The following is a 24,519-nucleotide window of genomic DNA, read 5'->3' as shown; positions in this document are numbered from 1 at the left end:
CTGCTGCAACCCCTAACCAGCAGAGACCGAGCCACACTAACTCTTCCTTCCTCTTCTTCTTCCCTGCTGCTGCAACCGAACTGCAGCCGCACCTTTCTCTCTCCCTTCTTCTTCCCTGCTACTGCAGCCGAATTGCAGCCGCACCTTCCTCTTCTTCTTCCCTGCTGCTGCAACCCCTAACCAGCAGCAACCGAGCCGCACTTCCTCCTCCTCCATCTCCTTCTTCTTCTCTTCTTCTCTTTTCCTTCCCTGCTGCTGCAACCCCTAACCGGTAGCAACCGAACCGCAGCCGCACCTAATCCTCCTCCTCCTTCTTCTTCTTCTTCTTCTTCATTTTTCTTTTTTCCTTTCCTGTTGCTGTAACGGGCAGCAGCCGAACCCCACTCTTTTCTTCTTCTCTTCTCTTCTTTTTTCTCCTGCAGCAGCAACTGAACCTCCCTCTTTCTTCTTTCTTCTTCCTCTTCTCTTCTCATCTGCCTTCCTCCAAAGCCTGTTGTAACCGAACCTACAACTCACTTTTTCTTCTTCTCCTTCTTATTTTGTTTTCTTGTTTACTTTTCTTCTGTGGTTATTTCTTTAATATGCTATTAGATAGTCCATATTTGTAATGCCTAACTTATCATTTCGTTTCTATGTGGAATCTTTCCCTCCCTTTTTATATTTTATTTTTCTTTCAGCCATTTTGGTTTGATTTTAGGTCTGTAATGTATCTAGTCCTAAAACTTAGGTTTGTGATTCCCCTGATCTTAAAATTAAAAATCAAATGATTTCATTTTATTTCCCTCTAAATAATGTATGGAACGTAGTTTAGGGCGCGTTTAATTTAGGACGGGCGTGGCTGGCCCCTCAAACCGGCTCGTAGCACTAGGTGCGTGTTGGGGATTTGGGTTTTCCTACTATCTATCTTTTGTACTCCAACATTCATTTGCATTAGTGTAGTACTAATTTAGATTGATTAAAGTAAGCTTAGTTAATGTAATTAGCCATTTCAACTGTTGTTTAGTTAATTGTGGTTCGTTAATTTAGTTTTTTTTTAAAAAATCATTGCATTTGATTTCTTCATTCAATTCAATTTATTAAACTTGTGTAGTTACCAACCTTTTTCCCTCTAGTGGTTTGTTTATTTTAATCAATCAACTAATTAGTTATTTAATGTAGGATAATTAACTAGATTAATTAGTTAAAAGATTCTCTTCTCATTAGATTAACTAGGGTTTTGACAAATGTTTAACTCATCTTAGGATTAGCTTAAAGTAGACATAATTAGTCAAATTAGGTTTCATAATTAATTTAATTAAACCTTAGGTTTAGTTTAATCCTCCTATACTAGATTAGGTAGATTAGAAAAAATGCCTTCATTTAATGTAATTAATCCATTTCACTTTCATAAATTAGTTAGGTCTCATTTAATTTATAAACCTTTTTTTAATTAGATTAAGTAGGATTGCAATAATTTATTCCATAAATTACTAGGGATTAGGATTAATCATTTTTATTAATTCAATTTAGGATTTCATAAATTCATTGATCACCCATCTAGGTTAGGTTCAATTAATCGAATTAGTTTAATTTAGGGTTTCACAAATTGCTAAACTAATCCTAGGTTTAGGTTTATTTAATTAGCTTAATCTAAGACTCATAATACATTAATTAAATCATTAAAGCTTGTTTAATTAGTGTAACCATTTCATCATAACCTAGCTAGCATAATTTAGACACTTGGTTTAGGGTTTTCACATGTCATGCTTAGATACCTAGATTATGGGTTTCAGTGACCTAGATTTAGGACTAGTTAGTAGGGTACAAACAAACCTTGGTCAAACAAAAAGAGACCGACCTTAGGGTCGGGCAGACTGGGTGCCTAACACCTTCCCAGTCTGTCACTTGACACTTGTCCAGAATCTTGGCGCAAACCAGCCTTATCCATCAGAGTCATTAGTCTCTCCCCCTTGATTGGGGGAGACATTTACGGGTCCTAGACCCTTTCTAGGTGGCGACTCCTTTTTACCCATAATGTGCATCCCCCCTTGGCTTTTGATGACCAGAGGGGATACCATCTCATCTCATTAGGGTCGAGCCCTAGCGTGTTCCCACGCGCTACGTGCCGTATCGGCGATGATCCGGCAAGGGGCGGAGGTCCGTGGTTCCTACAGTATGCATCCCGACAACTAAAGGAGTATGAAAAGAACTACCCCACTCATGACTTGGAAATAGCCGCAGTCATTTTTGCCCTTAAGATTTGGCGACATTACTTGTATGGGGAGAAGTGTGAGATATACAGTGATCACAAAAGCCTTAAGTACTTTTTCACCCAGAAGGATTTGAACATGAGGTAGAGGAGATGGCTTGAGCTTATGAAGGATTATGACTGCGACATTCAATATCATCCCGGCAAGGCTAATGTAGTGGCAGATGCGTTGAGTCGGAAGGCACAGACTGTGTCACTCTCATGCTTAGTTGTCAGCCCACCACTTGTGTAGGAGGCGACACTAATGGATGAAGCTCTCTTATATGAAGGAGCAACCTTAGAATTGGAACGTCAACCAGAAAACCTTAAATGGTTGACTGTATCCTTGACGGCTCTACAGGTGCATCCGACTATTAGGCAAGAGGTAATAATGAAACAACCTTTGGATCCTAAATTGCAGCGGATCAGAGTTAAGGTTCAAGATCAAACAATGAACGACCCAGATTTTATTTTAGCTAGTGATGGGACATTGATGTTTCGAGGCAGATTGTGTATACCCGATGATTTGGATATACAATACAAGATAGTGCGAGAAGCACATAGCTCTGAGTACTCACTCCACCCAGGAAGTACAAAGATGTACAAAGACCTCAAACAAAATTACTGGTGGCCAAGCATGAAAGTCACAATAGCTCTATATGTAGTGACTTGTCTTACATGCTAGAAAGTAAAAGCTGAGAGGCATCGACCTTATGGTACTCTTCAGCCACTCCCAGTACCAGAATGGAAGTGGGATAGGATTACAATGGACTTCGTCACCGGACTACCATGTACACCTAAGGGGATGGACGCGATATAGGTGATTGTTGATCGGCTTACTAAGACTGCTCATTTCATTCCCATCAAGACCAAGTTCTCTATGGCTAAATTAGCACAACTTTATATGGATAACATAGTGCGCTTACATGGAGTGCCAGTGAGCATTGTATCAGATAGGGACCCAAGGTTCACTTCCAGATTTTGGAAAAGCTTCAGCATGCCTTAGGATCACAATTGAATTTGAGTACTGCTTTTCACCCACAGACTGATGGTCGGTCAGAACGAACCATACAGATATTGGAAGACATGCTCAGGGCATGTACAATGGAAATGTGTGGTAGTTGGGAAGAATATATACCCCTTATGGAGTTTTCCTATAACAACAGTTACCAAGCTACAATTGGGATGGCTCCGTATGAGGCATTATCTGGCAGGAAGTGCAGAACTCCTTTGTATTGGGATGAGGTAGGTGAACGTCGAATGTTAGGACCTGAAATGATACAGATGACTTGTGACAAGGTCGATGTTATTCGAGAACGGATTAAAGCAGCTTAGTCTCGTCAAAAGAGCTATGCAGACACCCGCAGAAAAGACATTGAATTTCAGCCAGGAGAAAAGGTATTTCTCAAGATCTCTCCTACTAAAGGGTTGCAAGGGTTTCACAGAAAGGGGAAGTTGAGCCCAAGATACATTGGACCATTTGAGAACTTAGCCCGGGTTGGCTCAGTAGCCTACATGCTTGCTCTGCCACCTTCACTTGGGGATGTTCGTAACATATTTCATGTATCCATGCTGAAGCGATACTACGTTCATAATCCCTCTCACGTATTACCGGTGGAACCATAATATCTAGCAGCTGACATGACCTATACAGAGCAGCCGGCTGAAATTTTGGACCAAAAGGTGAAGACCCTTCGCAACCGCTCCATTTCCTACATAAAGGTGCGATAGGCTAATCATTCACTTGAAGAAGCATCTTGGGAGAAAGAGGATGAAATCCAAGCCAAGTACCCTCATCTTTTTGAACAACCAGGTACGCCAATTTCGAGGACGAAATTTTCAGAAAGGGGGGGTAAATGTAATACCCTACTTAAACCCGGTCTGATTACACAGTTGACTCGGTTTAACCATGCAGGACCCTAACCAGAGAGGGTTAACGCGGGTTCCTTATGGACCATGATGGCAAGGGTGACCTTAAGCACCGGCTGGCCCGAAAAGTCCGAGCCAGTGCCAGAAGAGATGGGGGTACCCAAGCCATGTACATGCACCTATCATAAGGCCATGTACGGATAAAGCATTGTAGCCGTATATTAAGGCGCATACGTATATTACATCCTATGCCAAGAGTGAGATTCGTGCCGAGGGTCAAATTCTGTCAAAATCCCACTTTTTGGCCATGTTTTGGCCCTTAGGTGGGTGGACACAGGTGGGCGCATCCACCCACCTGAGTGACCCACCCATGTGAATACTTTGTTATTTTAAGAAGTATATATAGCATTTATGTTCCTTTTTCTTTTCTCATTTATGACACTTGGACGTTGGTGAGAGGAGTAAAGAGGAGAGAGAAGAAGGGAAAGAAGAGGAGAAGAGAAGGAAGAGGAAGAAGAGATGGACTTCAGCGGCACCGAGGCTTGATCTTCCCATTCCGACGCCGGAAGAGTGATCTCCAATGCTAGATCTACGTCTAGAGGTGAGCAAAGGCTGGGTTCCTTAAGCTTTCACCATACCCAAGTAAAAACCCTTGATTTGGGTAGGGATCCTTGAGGTCTTGTAAATCGCCCTTGAGATGATGAATCTAAGGTTTAATAGATGGTTTATGTGTTGATTTTGAAGGATTTGAAGAAGGGTTTCCACGGTTGCAAGAGCATTGGTGATTGGAAGTGATTTTGGGGTTTTGAAGGAGTTCTTGAGCAAAGAAGGTAAGATGGCTTTCCATTCCTTAAATCTAACCTAGATCTAGGTTAGAACCATCTTATGAGACCTTGAATGTGTGAAGAATGGGTTTGAAAAAGCCCCATTTGAATCCCCAAAGGTTGAGGGAAGTTTGGGAAGAAACAGCAGTTTCCCGCCAAGACCGGTGGGCCATTTTTCCCGCCTGTGGGCACCTGCCTGAGAGGGCAGGACCCTCGGGCCCAACCGGTGGGCCGACCGGTGGGCCACCCTGCCCACTGGTCTTAGCAAGACCCTCGGGCCCAATTGGTGGGTCAGACTGACAGGCCGACCGGTGGGCAAACCTACCCGTCGGTCAAGACCGGTGGGTCTGACTGGTGGGTCAGATAGGTGGGCTGTCCGACCCACCCGAGAGGCTCCGAACGTGATTTTTATGTCCGATTGGACCCAAAACGGACTTGTGACCTTCTTTTAGGATTCTAAACATGATCTTGTCATTGGATCGTGTTAATCTTAATCCCAAATGGTGAAATACTAACCCCGCTCACTCATGATAGGTTCACCAAATCCTACGCTTCTCGCACCGGATCTCACCCGTACCGAGCGTGAGTCCTTGTACACTATAGGTAAGTGGGGAGAGGACGTTTGGCCTTGTTTCAAGGCATTATTTGGTATTCATTTAATTTTATCTAGATTAGCCATGTCATAATGCAAATGCTATGTAGCTTAGCCATCCTCATATTTTGTGCTATGTGTGTTGTGTTTATTTTTCAATGCCAAATGATGATATGCTTATGTGATGAATGTGGACATCATTGTGCATGATGCATTAATAGACTAGATTCCGTAGTCGGATTGGAAATGAGTACATTGGTGGCCCGTGGTATGGGACGTGGTGGCACTATGCAATCATACTATATCATATAGGAGCATGCGGTTTAGGATTATCACCTTCCCGTGCTACGACCCTTCCAGACAGGGGTTAAGGTGTTGGGTTACCATTTGGGGGGAAGCAGTGGTCGCGGTTGTCGGGTCACTATGGCGGTTAGACATTACGCCCAGCTGGTCATTAGGACAGTCGGCAACCCCGGTGGTATATTCAAGATGGCCAATCGCACTGCTTTTAAATTGCTAGAGTCAGCACCTTTAATTTCTGTCATTTATTTTATGTTGAGAGTCGGTGGTCGGCATGTTTTACTTTTCTGAGTACTCATGGTGGGCCTTCTCCGACAGCCCTATGGGCATATCGCGGGATGGAGTTCGTGGCTCGTACCCGGAGTATACGCGCACTGTGGTTGTAGTAGCACTAAACCAAAGACTTAGTAATGTTGCTTAGGTGGATGTGATTAAAATGTATTGCATAGCATATAGTGCATATGATTGTGAATTGTTGTGTGGACTGCTGTGTGGTCCATCTTTCCACTTATTGAGCTAGTGAGCTCATCCCATGTGTGCTCCTCTTTTAGATGATTTTGCAGGTCATCAACCAGATGAGCACGAGGCGGGTCCCACAGTTGAGTTCCCTGAAGAGGACTGGTGGGTCCCTGAGGAGTTAGAGCACGGCACGGATTGCTTGTGCGAGGGCTGTGCTGCGGGACTGCAGTTCTGATACCGAGCTGAGCTCCACTTTTGATGCCGAGCTGAGCTCTACCTTTTGATGGCGAGCTAGGCTCAACCTTTGATACCGAGCTGAGCTCTAACCTTTGATACCGAGCTGAGTGTACACTCAGATTTTTGATGATTCCTTTTGAGTACTTGATATGTAAATTGAAATATTTTTGTGTAAATATCATGCCTGCGGGCCCACATGTACTTAACTATTGTATTACAATTTGGGTATCAAGTATTATGGGAATATTCACAGGTAAACCAAGTCTTCCGCTGAACTAATGAGCACTTTCTTAGTTATGTGTATGCTGTGGTAGAATACTGTATCAGATGATCCTGGCAGGTTTGGGTTAACGGGTGTTAACCCGGTCACTGGCCCGATTTTGTGTGAACGGGGTGTGATAGTACACACCTTTGGAAAGAACTTGTGCTACGTTGATTTGGGCAACGAAAAGGTTGTGACACTATATGGTTTCTTACCCGGTGCACTTGATCTTAAGGATGGATCCCATCAAATATCTCTTTGAGAAACCAACCTGAACAGGAAGGATGGCCTGTTGGTTGCTTTTACTATCAGAGTTTGACTTCACCTATATTACTCAGAAATCTATCAAGGGGCAGGCCATAGCCGATCATTGGCTGCCCACCCCATAGAAGATAGAAGATCCTTGGATGATGCCTTTCCCAATGAAGGAATCATAGTGATAGAGGAAGAAGACACAATTAATGGATGGCAATTATTCTTTGATGGAGCAGCTAATCAAAAATGGTGTGGTGCAGGAATATTGCTTGTCACTCCTGACGACCTTTATTTACCTTCATCATTCCGTTGTGATTTCCCCTGTACCAATAATATTGTTGAATATGAAGCTTGTGCCTTGGGACTAGAAACGACCCTGACCATTGGGGTTAAAAGGCTCAAGGTGTATGGAGAATTATCCATTATTATTTGTCAGATGTAGGGAAAATGGAAGACCAGAGATGAAAAGTTGAAGCCGTATCAAGAACATCTGGAAGAGGTGATTGAACACTTTGAGAACATCTCATTTGAATACTTCCAGAGAGATAACAACTGGTTTGCTGATGCCCTTTCAACCTTGGCTTCCATGGTAGAATGCAACCCTATGGCTAGGGTTCCACCGTTCTAGGTGGAACAAAGAAGCAGGCCCATTTATCAGAATTCAATGAACTCTCTCACTGTAGATGGTCGGTCTTGGTTTGCCTTACATAGTGGATTTCATCAAAGAAAGGAAGTACCTAGCTTAAGCAACTAACAAAGAAAAGAAGTTTCTAAGAAGATATCCCACCCAGTTTATTCTTTAAGAGGATCTGTTATACAAGAGATCCTATAATGGAATACAGTCGTTTTGTGTAGATGAGGAACAAGCTAAACCATCATGGAGGAAATTCATTAATGTCTTTATGGACCCCACATGAATGCCAAGATGATATCTAAGAAGATCCTCAAGCTGGGATATTACTGGAACACAATGGAAGCAGATTGTGTGGACTTTGTCACGAAATGGCACAAGTGTTAGATATTTGCTAACATCATACATATCTCGCCAATCGAGCTGCATTCGCTTAGGTCACCTTAGTCATTCTCCACTTGGGGCATCTAACGGCCATGAGTTCATCTTGGTAGCCATTGATTATTTCACCAAGTGGGTAGAACCTTAGTCCTATGCGGTCCTCATGTCTGCTAAGGTGGTAAAATTCATTCAATAAAATACCATTTTCCGATATGGAGTACCTCAAGAATTGATATCAGATCAGGGATCCCATTTCTAGGGCAAGACCGATAAAGTCTGCACAAAGTTCGGTATCAGAAGGCATCGCTCTACCACTTACAGGTCACAAACCAATAGGGCAGTGGAAGCAGCCAATAAGAACATCAAAGTCAGCCTATGGAAAATGGCAGAAACACACAAGGATTGGGCTGATAAGTTACCCCTTGCCTTATGGGCACACCGGACTTCTGTACGATCCTTGATGGGGGCCACCCCTTTCTCTTTGGTATATGGGGTTGAGGCAGTTCTACCCATGGAAATCCTGGTACCATCCCTAAGGGTGCTCTTTGATAGTCAACTACCTGAAGGAGAGTGGGTGAAGGCCAGACATGATGAGCTCAATTTTCTCGATGAAAGGTGTATGAAAGCCATGGATAATCTAAAAAAATATCAACTGAGAATGGCCAAGGCCTTTAACAAGAATGTGAAACCCCATTACATAGAGAAGGGTGAGCTCGTTCTTCGAGAACAAAGAGCCCCAATTCATGACCCAAGAGGGAAATTCAGGCCCAACTGGAGCGGTCAGTTCACTGTCAAAGAAATTCTACCAGGCAAAGCTGTGAAACTCATATACCACAATGGCTAAGAAATACCCAGACTGGTCAACATGGATCAAATCAAGAAATATTATGTCTGAAAGGGTGAAGCACCTGAGCTATGTCAGACCTGATTCCTTCCGAGGGATACGTAGGCAATTTGACATGTGCAAGTGTGGTCTCAACCATATAAAGGCAATAAATTGGTTCCTCGATTAATAATCAAAGTATCTTAGATCATCATAGTTTGTGTCCCCCAAGAATCGCCATTTGGCATGAAAGCCATTAAGTATCTATCATCCACCCATTGGTCTGTCACTTATTCTCTAGGATTTTATCCCCCAAGAATCGTCATTTGGCATACAAGGCCATTTGGTATCTGTCATTCGCCTATGTTCCATCAACTCTTATCCAGGATTCTATCCCCTAAAAGAAAATCGCCACCCGGCACTAGTTTATCAAAGCCAGTTTATACCCCAACCTTGATCAGTCAAAAAAGAAGAGCTTAATGCAACAGTGGTAAAGGCTTGTTTGAGTCATTAGCTAATGAGTAATGCTTTGATAAATCATAATATCTCTTTTGTTTGTGATGGTTTGAAAAAAAGTCATGAGCTTGTTGGATGAGACGTTGGGGAAATAGACCTTAGACATAAACATGAGGGCACCAAGATTGCTAGAATCTATGAATATGTCATTTCTCAGCCGAATTTGATGTGTGAAGTTACAACATCAGTTACTCTGGCAGGTTCCTTAGCATTGGGATGCCAAATTGCATATATTTTGGTTTGGACTGGTTGAGATCTGCCAACTCTCAAAGAATTATAGGTTTGTATGTTATCTCCACCCAAATGCAGTTTATTCCAGTCATCTTTGAAGAAAGATTATTTAAAGGAAATTCAGAACTTCATCGGATGGAAAGAAGAGGAAGTGAAGCAATTTTTCAGGTATGGGAAGATCGACATTCTAAAGGTGGCCCAGATCATCCAGTATCTACCAATGGGAGGAATCCATCAAAAGAGATCATAGGATGCTTATTTACTTTACATGATAGTCCGTTATGTTCTCCGTACTCCCGGATGTGGTGCACCGTCCATTCTAATTGAGGTGGTAAAACAGTTGAAGAAAGGAAGTGACATCATCCCTATGGTTCTTGTAGAAACACTCAAGGGATTCGATGATATAAGCTATGGCCACCGATTCAGACTAGATCATTATCAAGGGAGTCCTGCTATTTTTCAGATTTGGCTCCTCGAGGAATTGAAGTTAACCAAAACCATTAAAAGGAGGCCCACTCGGAGCTTTTTACTACAAGGATAAGGCGGAAGTTCCAGAATTCGACCTCATCACTGATTGGGAGAAGTATCTGCAGGAAAGGACTGTGCAAGATATCGCATGGAGGTGCCCAGGGAGGTCACAAGAAGATTTTCTGATGAAGACCCCTGGCTACAATTATGCCAGGTTGATGGGATTGACTCACGCATCCTTTTACCTGCCTACGTACATTTGCCAACAATATAGACTTGAGGTGACAGACCCAGAGGAGTTAGTGAACTTTCACCCACCTTAAGGGTTGTCTTCCCACCATGTTACTCACCTATCCTGTCTATGGTAGGAAAATCGTTCCCCTTTTTCATGTAATTCACTTGGTAATAGAATGAGGAAGTGTTTGGATTCTCGTGTTATCCTGATTATTCTAATTATGACTTGAGTTATGGAATTGAATATGCCTAAACATTGAAAACCAAAAAACAAAAAAAAAAAAAAAAAAAAAAAAAAAAAAAAGAAGAACAAAAAGAAAAAATCTTCTTTGTACCAAAATATGTTTTCATTCATAAGATGCTAAAATAAAAAGATGAATAAATAAAGGGGAGGGAAAAAGAAAAAGGAAAATATACATGTATTTGTGTTTACAGGAAATACAGGAACAAATCCCTATGGGTCAAAAGTCATCGTCTGAACCGTACTCTGAATCATCCCATGGAGTACCAGGAACCCGTGGATGCTAGTCCAGCCTGCTCGAACCTTTGGGTCATGTCCTGAATCAGTGCATCCTACTGGGCAATCCCCTACTGGTAAGAGCTGACTTGGCTCTCCAAGGTGACAATCCTTCCATCCTAGGGAACACAGGAAAGTATCAAGAAGAAGAATAATGAAAGAAGAAGGCCAAGAGGAAAAAAAAAAAGAGGAAGGTGAGAAATACCTTAGCAACAATTGTCTCACACAAGCCATAATGCATCCTCCTGATCTCAGAATAGACCTCCGGGGACACCTGAGAAAGAGCATATCAGCCAAAGGAAGTCAAGAGTTAATTGAAGGATGATCAGACACTCACATAGTCATAAGGAATGGGCAGCCCAAGGGAAGCATCTACATGAGTGTTCCGCTCCAAAAGATGAGGAAAACTAGGGTTGCCTACGTTAGGATAGTTCCAAGCAGGGAAGCCGCGGAAGGGGATGCTAGCAACACTGAGAGACCCGCCTGCACTGGTAGAGGGTCCTGCTTGTGTGGGATTAACGGCGCTAACTTGTGACCTAACGGTAGAAGGGTCTACACGTCATCCTGAAAGAACATCAGACAAGACCAAAACAAGAAAGAATTTGAAGGAAACACTCAAGAAAGGGAAACATACCACTGCATACTATCTCCTCCTCCAAGAAGGCTATGTAGTCCCTATCCTAGTCAAAAAATGAGTCATCTCATACTCCGTTAGCCAAACGCTCAATCTCGTCTGCTGGGATTATCTCTGGGTTGTGCATAATGGGTGGAGGAACATCGAGAGAGGGGCGTGACTCGATATCCGACCACTGGGGTACTACTCTCTCTCCCAGATACCAGATATGGCCCCAAATGCCCCAAAAGAGGACTCGGTTCTCAGATAAGTGTTTAGCCAATGCGAATCCTTTAGAATATGGAAATAAGAAGCAATGGAATGGTCTCCAAGTGACCTACAAATCCAAGGAAAAGTAAGTACAACACAAAATAAAAGGAATTTCAGTGTCAAGCGTGGCATACCTCGGTGAGATTGTTTAAAAGAGAACGAGCGGTGGTCCCCGGAGGATGGTGCCGAGCCCTGATCACTTGATTAATTCCCCACCTCATGGCTACAGGGAAGAAGAATGCCTGGGGTCCCTCAGTCTGGGAGTTATGATCCCCAAGTGCTCGAATCACCAAGGTTGTTTCAAGAAATTAAAGTAAGAAAGTGCAATCCAAATGAATGAAAGGAAATGGGTACAAGAAGGAAAGTTACTTGGAGGATGAAGTCTACTCCCTTGAGACCTCGGTGTCCATATGAAAACAAGTCTAAGGTCCATAGGAGATATGCGTAGGCGGCCACACCCTAGTCCCAAGAATCTACCGCATGAAAATCTCAGAGGAAGAACACCAGGAAAATGTCCACTCCCCCTCAGAGGTCACTAAAAAGGCACTGACCCACAGTGAACCGCAAAAAAGAATGGGCCACCTGTGCCATGTTGCCTGGGTTTTTCCACAGGTCGGTTTTCCACCATCGAGCACTAATCTCCCCTAGACAGATGTGTGTCTGGCCAGCCACAATGGTAATGCCGATCAAGTCTATAAACTCCCTGACAGTCGGAATCCCGGGTAGAGTCATGGGTCTACCCTCAAATGGAATGCCTATCAAGGCATAGAAACACAGGGGTGTGATGGTGATCTCAGCAACAGGGAGATGAAAATAATGAGTACTTGGCCACCACCTCTCCATCAAGGCCCCCACCAATGCCGGATTAAACTTCCGGGTCTCTACAAGGGCTAGCCGGCACAAGTATGATGCATCAACTATCTCCTTCACTTTATGAGGAAGCATCTTATACCATGACTGAACCATGTTCGGATGGCCATACAGGGCCAAGGTAAGTGGTTCCCTCCCCTCATGCCAATGGAAATAAAGAATATATATATATATATATATATAAAACAAAACAACAAAAAGCAAAAACAACACAAAAAGAAAAAAAAACAATAATAAAAGATGATCAAAAAATGAATAAAATGTAAAGACTTACCCAAGAATCCCATACGGAGTTGCAGATGTGGTTCCGATTATTGTGAAGAGTCTGCTCAGAATACCAATCGGCCAAGCTCTCACCCCTGAGGGAAGAACTACTGCAACTCTCCAGCTGGATTTCTCCAAAAGTCTTTCTCTTTCTCCTTTTAGCCATATTTTTAGAAATTCCAAAGAGCCCCAAGAAGTTTCCCAATTTATAAGGAGCCCCAAGAAGTTTCCCAATTTATAAGGAGCCCCAAGAAGTTTCCCAATTTTCACAAAAGCCCACAAAAATGTCAAATTCTCCAAATGACTCCTCCCTCAAGAACAAGATGAAGATCTTCAAGAACAAGATGAAGAATTTCAAGAAAAACCTGAAGGCTCCAAAAACTCAAACCCACTCACTTCACTCAGAAAAGTTAGAATGAGGAATGGACAAGGAAGGGGGACCATTTTATAGGAAAATTTTTCGTTTTCCCAAAAAAAAATAAATAAATAAAATAAAATTTTTGAGATTCCAAATCCAAGGTGCAAATCAAAGTTTCTTACTAACAAATACAAAATTCAAAATAATTTTAGTGGTAGTTGAAAATTATGGGAAGTAAAAATTCAAAGGGAAGGTAGAAATTCATGTGGTAAGTGAAAATTATTCATGAAAAATGGAAAGCGAAAATCAAAAGGAAGGTAAAATTCAAATTCATATGGTAGGTGGAAATTATATCACATGAAAAAGAGGAAAGTAAAGGTCAAAATTTTATTGGTCAAAATTCAAGGTTAAAACCAAAAAGCAAGATCAATGGTAAAAGCAAAGTCAATGATAAAGGCAAGATTCCAAATTAAGCATCAAAATTCAAATAAAAAAGCAAAGATCAAAGATTCCAAATCAAGAACCAAAAGTTCAAGACCCAAATGATTAAGAACCAGGGGCTTAAACCCAATGGTCTAATCTCATTGACCCGATCCCAGATAGCCCAGCCCAATTCGAAAGAACCCGCCTGGAAGACTAGATAGCCAGCCCCAGTTCGAAAGAACCCACCTGGAAGACCAGATGGCCTAGCCTGGTTCGAAAGAACCCACCTGGAATACCAAATAGCCTAGCCTAGTTCGAAAGAACCCTCCTGGAAGGCCAAATAGTCCAGATTGGTTCGAAAGACCCAACCTAGAGACCAAATCCTTGAACTGGCATATGCGAAGCCCAGCTAAGGAAATTCCAAGAATAAAATATTTTTACTTGTTGCATGATTGGAAGAGCAGCGAACTTCTCTCCCAGATAGTCTAGATTGGTTTGAAAGACCCAGCATAGAGACCATCTTCCCTGAATTGGCACATGCGAGGCCTAGCTAAGGAAAAATCAAAGATCAAAGTACTAACACTTTTTCTAAGATTGGAAGACTAGCGAATTCCTTTCCCACAATCGGTAACCTAGGTAAGTCCTAAAACTCTAAAAAAGTTGAGAGATATTACCTATTGCATTGTTCAACTCCGTCATAAATGAGCAAGATGATGACAGTACATGCTCCGAGTGACAAAATGTGGTCGTTCTTTTCTTTTCCCTTCGTCCATTGGCAAAGGCCTCAACCAAAAAGGGACATTTTGTAGACACCAATTTTTTCACCCTCCTTCGGCTATGATGAAATTTAAATCTTAGGCGTGACTTTTGGCTTCTGATCAATAGAGATGATGATAGAAAAATTCCCCTACCAGAAACCTTGGAAACCCCTGCACGGGAGAGAAGAGGGTCCAATTTGGAATTTCTATATACGAAGGAATCTAGTCAAGATGACCATATAGATGGTGCTTGGAAATACGATTCTGACGATATATGGCATGTCAAAATTGGATCGACATATCTCCCGCGATCATCCCCAGAAAATTATATTTTCCCGTACTTGTGCCACACACACTAACAAGCCTACTGGAAACCTGAAAAAATCCCCTACCTACCCCAAACACCTTAAAATTCATCCCCTACCTACCCAGATAACACGAAAACACTCCCCATCCTAAAACCTTAGAAACCCCCATACGAGAGAGAAGAGGGTCCAATTTTGACTTTCTATATATGAAGGAATCCGGTCAAGATGACCGTACCGATGGATAGTGCTCAAAAGTATGATTCTGATGATATATGGTACATAAAAATTGGACCATCAAATCTCCCGTGATCATCACCGGAAAAATCCATGATAGGCCAGCCTACAGGCGTGCCTGCTACCAATGGCTGCAGCACATGGTTGCTGTCCATGGCCGCAGCCCATGGCTGCTACCCATGGCCGCAGCACATAGTTGTTGCCCATGGCTCCTACCTATAGGCTACAACACATATTTGCTAGCCAGCCATGCCTGTGTTCTCGTAGGCCTATGCCTATGCCCCTACAGGCCCATGCCCGTGCCCCCTCTGTCTATGCTCGCACCCCCATAGGCCTATGTTCCCACCCCCTCAGCCTATGCTCATGCCCCCTCTATCCATGCCAGCACCTTGGGCAATAGCACATGGCTGCTAACCATGGTTGTTGCCTATGCTGACCACCCATGCCACAGTGCTATGCCATAGTGCCACATACCCATACCACCCCTGCCGTAGTGCCGCACACCCACACCATCCATGCCACTGCCCGCATGCCCTGTGCCGCCCACCCATGACATTGCCTGCATTGCCTGACCTCCTATACAGACCATGCCCTATACACTTTGGCCTAATCTTGGGCACCACCGTTAATGGCCGGATTAGTAATCCACTGACCCGATAGGTGAAGAGATCCCCTCTTCACCCACTTAAGACCAAAAAACCCTTTTTTTGCTAAGGATTTTCTCTCCCAAAAAATCCCTTTTTTTCCCATTGGATAAAAGCCCTTTTCACCCATTTTGGTCTAAGAATCCCTTTTACCCATTGGATAAAAGCCCTCTTCATCCACTCTTTTGTCTGTTGGATAAAGATGTTCCCTCTTTCCCATTGGCCAGAAAAACCTATAAATACCCGTTCCTTTGGATTTTACACACCAAACAAACCCACCTCACTCCATAGTAGTGAAGCTCTGCCTCTCTCCTCCTCCCCTCGCCCTCTTGATTTTCTTCGGGTCTTCGGAGCGATCTTCGTCAAGATCCAAAATCTTTTTCGGATCTTCGAAGTGTTCTTAAGGACTTTGAAGATCTTCAATCCAAGTTCTTAGTCCAATCTAGTTTTTGCCAAAAGTAGTATGTTCTTTAACTCCCTCCTTTAAGTGTTCTTAAGTTTTACAAGAAATAGAAATCCCTCCCCCTTGAGGTTCTTCGGATCTATGAAGAGATCTTTGTCAAGATCCAAAACTCTGTTCAGATCTTCAAAGTGTTCTTTGGGGCATTAGGGATCTTCAATCTATTTTTAGGTCAATCAATTTCTTTCCAAAAATAGTAGTTCCTAGCAGAAGCCCTATCTGAGTGCCCCTAGAATCTTTCCAGAAATAGCCATTTTTAGCGGAAGCTCTGTCAAAGTGCCACCTTATATTTCCAGACATAGCCATTTTCAGCGAAAGCTCTGTCAAAGTGCCACCTTAGCCTAGCCCTCCCCTAGCCTATCCCCAGCAGAAGCTCTGTTGGAGTGCCACCTCAGCCTAGCCTTCCCTAGCCTATCCCTAGTGGAAGCTCTACCGGAGTGCCACCTCAGCCTAACCCTCCCATAGTCTATCCCTAACAGAAGCTCTGTCGGAGTGCCACCTCATCCTAATCCTAGAAATAGCCTTCCCTATTCGAAGCTCTGTCCAAATCCAAATCTGGAAATAGCCTTCCCTAGTTGTAGCTCTGTCTGAATCCAAATTTGAAAGTAACTATTCCTAGCCGGAACCCTGTCTGAATACCATCACAGTTAGCATCTCTCAAGAAAGAAAGCTGGAGGTCAAGACCATCTTCCCCTGAGCTAGGAGAACACAAAAGACAGTCTGAGCCTATACTAATCAAGGGCCCACCCCTCTTAACCTGAAATGGGGGTTAAGTTCAGGTATAGTTTCTAAACCAAATTGTCATCATGTAGACTTTATATCAACCTTATTTTAATGTATATAGTAGTTTAAATTCAATCAATGTATATATGTATGATAACTTAGCCATGCATTTAGAATAGTAATTACTATGGAAAATGTTCATTCTTAAGCATCTAGTAGGAAGACCGGTTGAACTGGGCAGATTGGGTGCCTAATACCTTTCCAACTCTGTAACCTGACACTTACTCTAAATCTCTGGACTAGACTAATTATGGGGATCTTTTCTCAGGAATTGGGCCCACCCCCAGGTCTGAGGCCCATAATCCTAGGTAGTGACTCCAAACCCTTTTATATGATCTTGATCCCTGTATTGGACCATCATCAAACCCCCGTCCAAAATGATAAACTTTACACTCTTACGAAATAGGCCTCCATATATCTCCAAGTGGTGATAAGGTGGTGAGAGGCCCGCAAGCGAAGCACACATGACACACCCCTCCCTCACTAAAAAGAGAAAAAGAGGAGAGAGGGTGGAATCGGTGCAAGCCCTTTCCCCCCCTAAAAGGGGAAGAGAGAGCTGTCTCATCATTTCTGGCCGCTACCCTTACAACATCCTGTGATCTTTGCTGATGGATTCCCCTAGTGATAGGTACCGAATGAAGATCCTGGCCACCTTCAGAATGTCAATCTTCTCATACTTAATGAACTGCTTCACTTCCTCCTTCTCCCATCTGAAAAAGTCTTGAATCTCCTCTAAGTAGTCTTTCTTCAAAGATGGTTGAATCAACTTTCCCTTAGGTGGAGATAGCATATAAACTCAGAATTCTTTGAGAGTTGGACAAACCTCAACCAACCCAAACTAAAATACATGAAGATCGGCATCCTAGTGTTGAGGCACCTGTCGAAGTAGATTGTGATGTAGTTCTATGCACCCAATCTAGTTGAGCATTGACATACTCATAGATTCTAGCAGTCCTGGTGTCACTATGTTTATGTCCATAGTCCATTTCCTTAATGTCTCATCCAAAGAGTCTATGACTTTTCCTGAAACCATCATAAGCAAAGAAGAGATGTGATGATTTGCCAAAGTATAACTCATTAGCTATTGACACAACCAAACCTTTACCACTATAGCATCAAACTCTTTTTTGTTATTATACTAAATTTTTTAACTAATCAAGGGTGTGGAATGAGCTGGCCATGATACACCGGTGCTAGATGGTGACTTTTGGAGGATGAAATTTTGGATAAGAATTTGGAGGATCATAGGTGAATGACAGATACCTAATGGTCTTGTATGCCAAATGGTGATTCTTGGGGGAAATAAGCTATGATGATCTTTAATCTAGGAACCAATTTATTGCCTTGAGATTGTTGAGACTGCACTTGCACATGTCAAGTTGCCTATGCATCCCTTGAGAGAAATCAGGTCTAGTGTAGTTTGGGAAATTTCCCCTTTCAGACATAATATTTCTTGAGTTGATCCATGTTGACCAATCTAGGTACTTCTTTGCCATTATGGTCTATGAGTTTCACAACCTTGCCTGGTAGAATCTCTTTGACACTGAAAGAGCCACTCTAGTTGGGCCTAAATTTTCCTCTTGGGTCATGAATTGGGGGTCTTTGTTCTCTAAGAACAAGTTCACCCACTTCTATGTGATGGAGCTTCACATTCTTGTTGAAGGCCCTTGCCAATCTTAGTTGATATTTCCTTAGTTATCTATGGCCTTCATATGTCTTTCATCAAGAAAGTTGAGCTCGTAATGTCTAGCCTTCACCCATTCTCCTTTAGGTAACTAACTATCTAGAAGCACCCTTAGGGATGGTACTAGGATTTCCATAAGTAGAACCACCTCAACCCTGTATACCAAAGAGAAAGGAGTTGCCCCTGTCGAGGATCATATAGAAGTCCGATATGCCCACAAAGCAAATGGTAACTTATCCGCCCAATCCTCATATGTTTCAGCCATTTTCTGTAGGATCACCTTGATGTTCTTGTTAACTGCTTCTACTGCCCCATTGATCTATAGCCTGTAAGTGGTAGAGCGGTGTCTTTTGATACCGAACTTCATGCAAATTTTGTCAGTTTTGCCCCAGAAATGGGATTCCTGATTTAATATCAGCTCTTGAGGCACTCCATATTGGAAAATGATGTTTTCTTGGATGAATTTTTCCACCTTAGTTGATGTGAGGACTGCATATGACTGAACATCTAGCCACTTGGTGAAATAATCAATGGCTACTAAGATGAATTCGTGACCATTGGATGCTTTGGGTTTAACCTTTTCATGATGTTAATACCCCAAGTAGAGAATGGCCATGGAGAACTGAATGAGTGCAATTCCATTGATAGGATGTGTATAATATTAGCAAATATCTGACAATTGTGGCATTTCTTGACAAATCACACACAATGCGCTTACATTGTGTTCCAATAGTATCCTAGCATGAGAATCTTCTTAGCTAGCATTTTGGCATTTATATTGGGTCCGCAAAGGCCTTGATGAATTTCCTCCATGATTGTCGCAGCTTTCTCTTCATCCACGCACAACAATTGTATTCCATTATAAGACCTCTTGTATAACAAGTTCTCTTGAAGAATAAACTGGGTGGCATATCTTCTTAGAAATTTCTTTTCTCTTTCTATGGATCCAACTGGGTACTTCCTTTTTGTGATGAAGTCCACAATATGAGCGAACCAAAACCGACCATCTATGGTGAGAGAGTTCACCAAATTCTGATAACTGGCCTGCTTCTTTGTTCCACTAAGAATCGTCGGACCCTTACCATAGGACTGCATTCTACTATGGAAGCTAGGTTGCAAGGGCATCAGTAAATCGGTTGTTATCCCTTTGGAAGTATTCAAATGAGATCTTCTTAAAGTGTCCAATTACCTCTTCCAGATGTCCTTGATACGGCTTCAGCTTCTCATCTGTAGCCTTCCACTTTCCTTGCATCTGATTAATGACAATTGATAAATCTCCATACACTTTGATCCTTTTCACCCCAATAGTCAAGGCTGTTTCTAGGCCCAATGCACAAGCTTTATATTCAGCAATATTGTTGGTACAAGGGAAATTGAGGCAGAATGATGAAGGCAAGTAAATTCCATCAGGGGTGACGAGCAATATTCCCTCACCACACCCCTTTTGATTAGCTGCTCCATCAAAGAACAAATGCCATTCATTAGTTGTGTCTTCTTTTTCTATTATTGTGATCTCTTGATCTGGGAAGTCTTCATCTAGAGCTCTTCCATCTTCCGTGGGGTGGGCAACCAAATGATCGACTATAGCTTGTCCGTTGATAGATTTCTGAGCAACATAGGTGATGTCAAACTCTGATAACAATAGCAACCACCGTGCCATCCTTCCTACTAGAGTTGGTTTCTAAAAGAGGTATTTGATTGGATCCATCCTTGAGATCAGACATATTAGATAAGCTCCCATTTAGTGTCGCAACCTTTTTATTGCCCAAATCAGTGTAGCACATGTTCTTTCCAAAGATGTGTACCGTGTTTCATACTCTAAGAACTTCTTACTGAGGTAGTATATGACATGTTCTACCCCTTTTTTTTGTTTCCTTTTGTGCTAGCAATGAGCCCATCAAATATTCTCCCACTGATAAGTACGATAGAAGTGTTTCTCCTTCCACTGGTGGTGTCAATACTGGTAGGTTCATGAAGTATCCTTTGATCTTATCAAAATCTTGTTGGCATTGGTCATTCCATTCCGTGGGCTAATCCTTCTTCATCATCTTGAAAATTGGTTTGCAAATCATAGCCAGCTGTGCTATAAACCTATTGATATATTGGATGTGACCCAGAAATCCTTGTATCTGCCTCTCTATCCAAGGTGTGGGCATCTCCTAAATTTCCTTGATCTTGATAGGTTGACTTCGATGCCTCTTTCACTTACCAAGAAACCCAACAATTTTCCTATTGTTGCCCTAAATACACACTTTTGAGGATTCAAATTTAGTTGATACTTCTTAATTCTTTCAAAGAATCATCTTAATGTGGGAATATGCCCCGCTGATCTCTTGACTTCACTATCATATCATCCACATAGACTTCCATATCTTTGTTCATCATGTCATGCAATATGGCTGTAGCTGCTCTTTGATAAGTTATCCCAGCATTCTTTAATCCAAAAGGCTTCACCTTATAACAATAGGTTCCCTATGGAGTGGTGAAGGATGTCTTCTCAAGATCCTCTGGTTGCATGCTCACTTGATTGTATCTCGAGAATCCATCCATAAATGATAACAGGGAATGCCCTATTGTGTTGTCCACTAGTACATCAATGTAATGTAATGGGAAGTCATCTTTAGGGCTTATCTTATTAAGATCTCGGAAGTCTATGCACATTCGTACCATGCCATCTTTCTTTGGCACTGGTACTATGTTGGCCAACCATTGGAGGTATTTTACCACTTGTGGAAACCTTGCATTCCACTACTTTACAACTTCTTCTCTGATTCTTTTCACTCCATTTTGGCCACATTCTTTTGAGCTCTGTTTCACTGGCTTTACTCCAGGGTAGGTTGACAATCGACGTTGTATAATATTGGGGTCTATACTAGGCATATCCTCATAAGATCAAGCAAAGACTTTGACAAACTCCTTTAGAAGACTAATCATCTATTCTACTTCTTCATCATCTAGGGTGGTACCAATTTTTACCTCTTGAAGGCATTGGTCGATTCCTAGATTAATAACCTGGTTATCCTCATGGATGGGTTGAGCTTTCTTTGGCTTGTATTGTTTTTTTTACTCTTGATATTTATTAAGATCATTATCAGAAAAATGAGGCAAGTCATACTCGAAATCAGAAATTTCATTCATGAAAGATGGAGTAACAGACTCAACATACATGGGCTCTGGACTTTCCTTAAGAGGGAAGGCCGACTTATAATCATAAACAAAAGACTCAACAACTGACTTGATTACAGACTTGATAACTGATTTGATGCTTTTATCAGTGGTATTTAGGCTGGTTGACTCGGTGGCATGAGTAAACTTGACGTTCTCCCCAATGCTAGTCCAGTTCAAGAGTGGATCAATGGCTTGATGGATGAGCAGATGTAGTAGGGGGCCTTCTTCTTCTTTCACAAAGGTTACTACTATTTCTTCAGTGGTGCTGACATGGTTCTCTTTGATAGGTGCTTGCTTCTTTACAAATACAAGCTGATCTATTTCATGTTCTTCAAATCCAAACTTCTTAAGGGGTGAGGATTGGTGGAGACCGGTCAATCCCCTTTCTATAAAGTCCAACTTCTCAAGCCTACTAATTGAGACCATCCTTGCTTCTCGATCACATCTCTGACCACCATCATGGGTGTTCCTGTTGTAGTTGATTCTGGCAATGTGCATGTAGACCATCATTTTTTATGCTCTTCTTTGCTATGCATATGCACTCCTTCCTCGAAAGGGTCTAGGCTTGAGCTCATGTAGCTCCTGAGCTCATGGTTCTTACAGAAATGAATAGATGTGGTTCTTCAAATCAGTGGGAAGTTACAAACTCTAGATGAGTCTTACCTTCTTTTCCCACTCTCTCTTTAGGAGGATTAGGGGGCTCGGTACTTCCTTTGATCAGATCAGTATTGTAGGATTGTTAGAGGAGAACCCATATTCAATCAATGCTACTTCCACTATTCCAGTGATGTAGCTATCCTGTTCTCTTTCCTTGGATTGTTGTTGTTCTACCTCTTGAGTCACCTAGTCAAACTCATCTTGAAAGAACACCTCGAATCCTAGTTGCATCTTTGCGGTGGTTTCATCAAACCACGGCTCAACATTACTACAAAAGGGGAAATCTTCTCCTTCCCTTACAAAATACCCATTGAGAGTGGGGTACTAAGAGGCAGATATTTTCCCAGTCATTCTTAGTATCTTCTACCCCTTGCCGACATTGTTGCTTTTTGGTCTGAGGGTTGGAGGAGTGTACCCTAGACCGCTTCTTCCCTTACTCATCACCAAAGTAGGTAGCCTTGAGACACCTTGATGATAATTCCCTATTCCCATTCGGGAAAAGTATTGCATGTTCTTCATCATTTGACTCACTAGCAGACTCCAGACAGCTTCATAGTCACTAGGGATTTTTTCTTCTGGTGCTTCCTTGGTGATGGCTGCACAAGTCACTTCCAATTCAAATCCACTAAGTCGAACTTCATGGTCTTGTTCTTCTCCCTTTTCAACATTGGCTAAGGTGTTCACCATTTTGGTATCTCCAGATATTGTAATCACTTTCCACTTATGAATGAACTTCATATTTTGATGGAGGCTAGAAGCTACATCCCTTGCATAATGCAGCCAAGGTCTTCCTAGAAGCATGTTAAAAGATGCTGGTATGTCAATGACTTGGAAATCAACGGCAAACTTCACTAGGCCAATTATCATGGTGAGGGTTTGGATTCCAAGGACTTCTCTTTTGGTATTATCATATGCCCGTATTGTCTGGTCTGGTGGCCTCATCTCTTCTATATTGATTCCAATGCTCTTGGCTGACCTCAAAGGTAGAACATTCAAAGCAGACCCATTGTCAATGAGGACTTGAGGCATGATTTTTTCAATCCATTCTACTTTGATGTACAAAGCCCTGTTGTGCCTAGCTCCTTTGGGGAGTTCAAAATCTGAAAAAATCAATGACTGCACCGCATGTGTTGGATATATCTTGATCGGCACTTACACATTAGTGAGGGACTTTAGGACTGCTTCACAGTGTGGGCCTTCTTGAGTTGAGCCAAGACTGGATTATCTGGTTCTTTCTTCAAACCAATTGTTCTTGCCTCATTAGTCCTTGATTGTTCTACAGCTAGGGCCTTGCCCTTATAGTCTCTTCTGCTTCGAGTATCCATTACACTTACAGGTTTCTTTACAATAATCTCTGTGGGATAGTAATCTTTATCATCGCTATTTGTTATGGTAATCATCCCTACCATAGGATCATCTTCTTCTTTGGACTCTCCTTCCTTGCTTGGGGTGGGAAGTTGAGGTCCTCTACAAATATCCAGAGCCTTGGCTTACACTTTCTTGACAACATTAGAAAGGTATGTAACTGTTGTGTTTATCATTTTTGCAAGTGTGTCATGTCCCCCTACTTTTTTCAAGTTTTCACAATTGCCCGGTGTAGTAGTGTTCACTGATGGCCACTTCACCTAACATTTAATCAATTTCATCGGCCTCGAGTTTTAGCTCAACCAAACGACTATAGACACTACTCATGTGTTCTGCTATAGGATTTACTTTACCCTCAAAAGTGATCTCATACCCTTCACTCTCTCCTGAATCTGATGCCAACTCTTCTCCTTCCACATGAATCATAAGTGCTAATTGGATTGCATCGGTAGGGTCAATCATTAGGTCATCTTTGCCGATTGCACACATAGAATTCCCTCTAGGATCTCTGGGTGAATAATCTCCAGACTCATTATCTTCATTATTGTCCCAAGGTCCTTGGTAATCACTGTCATCCCAATCTTGGTACTCATTATCACTTCGAGAATTAGAGTCAGTATCATCATCCCCATCCTCACTCTCATCATCATCCTCCTCCATTCAAATGTTAGTATTATTCAGAGCTTATGGACTGAAAGATTTCCATAGGGCTTGACTTGACCTCATTGGCTTGAAGTCAGATTAGACCAGACTCATCATCTTCTGTATCACTACCGATGTGGATTAGGGAGGTGTGTTCTTTGATTTGTTCCCCTATTGCCAATGCCATTACTA

Source organism: Macadamia integrifolia, unplaced genomic scaffold (assembly GCF_013358625.1).
Source record: "Macadamia integrifolia cultivar HAES 741 unplaced genomic scaffold, SCU_Mint_v3 scaffold86, whole genome shotgun sequence".
In the NCBI taxonomy this organism is placed as follows: domain Eukaryota; kingdom Viridiplantae; phylum Streptophyta; class Magnoliopsida; order Proteales; family Proteaceae; genus Macadamia; species Macadamia integrifolia.
Note: the sequence above shows the minus strand (reverse complement) of the source record.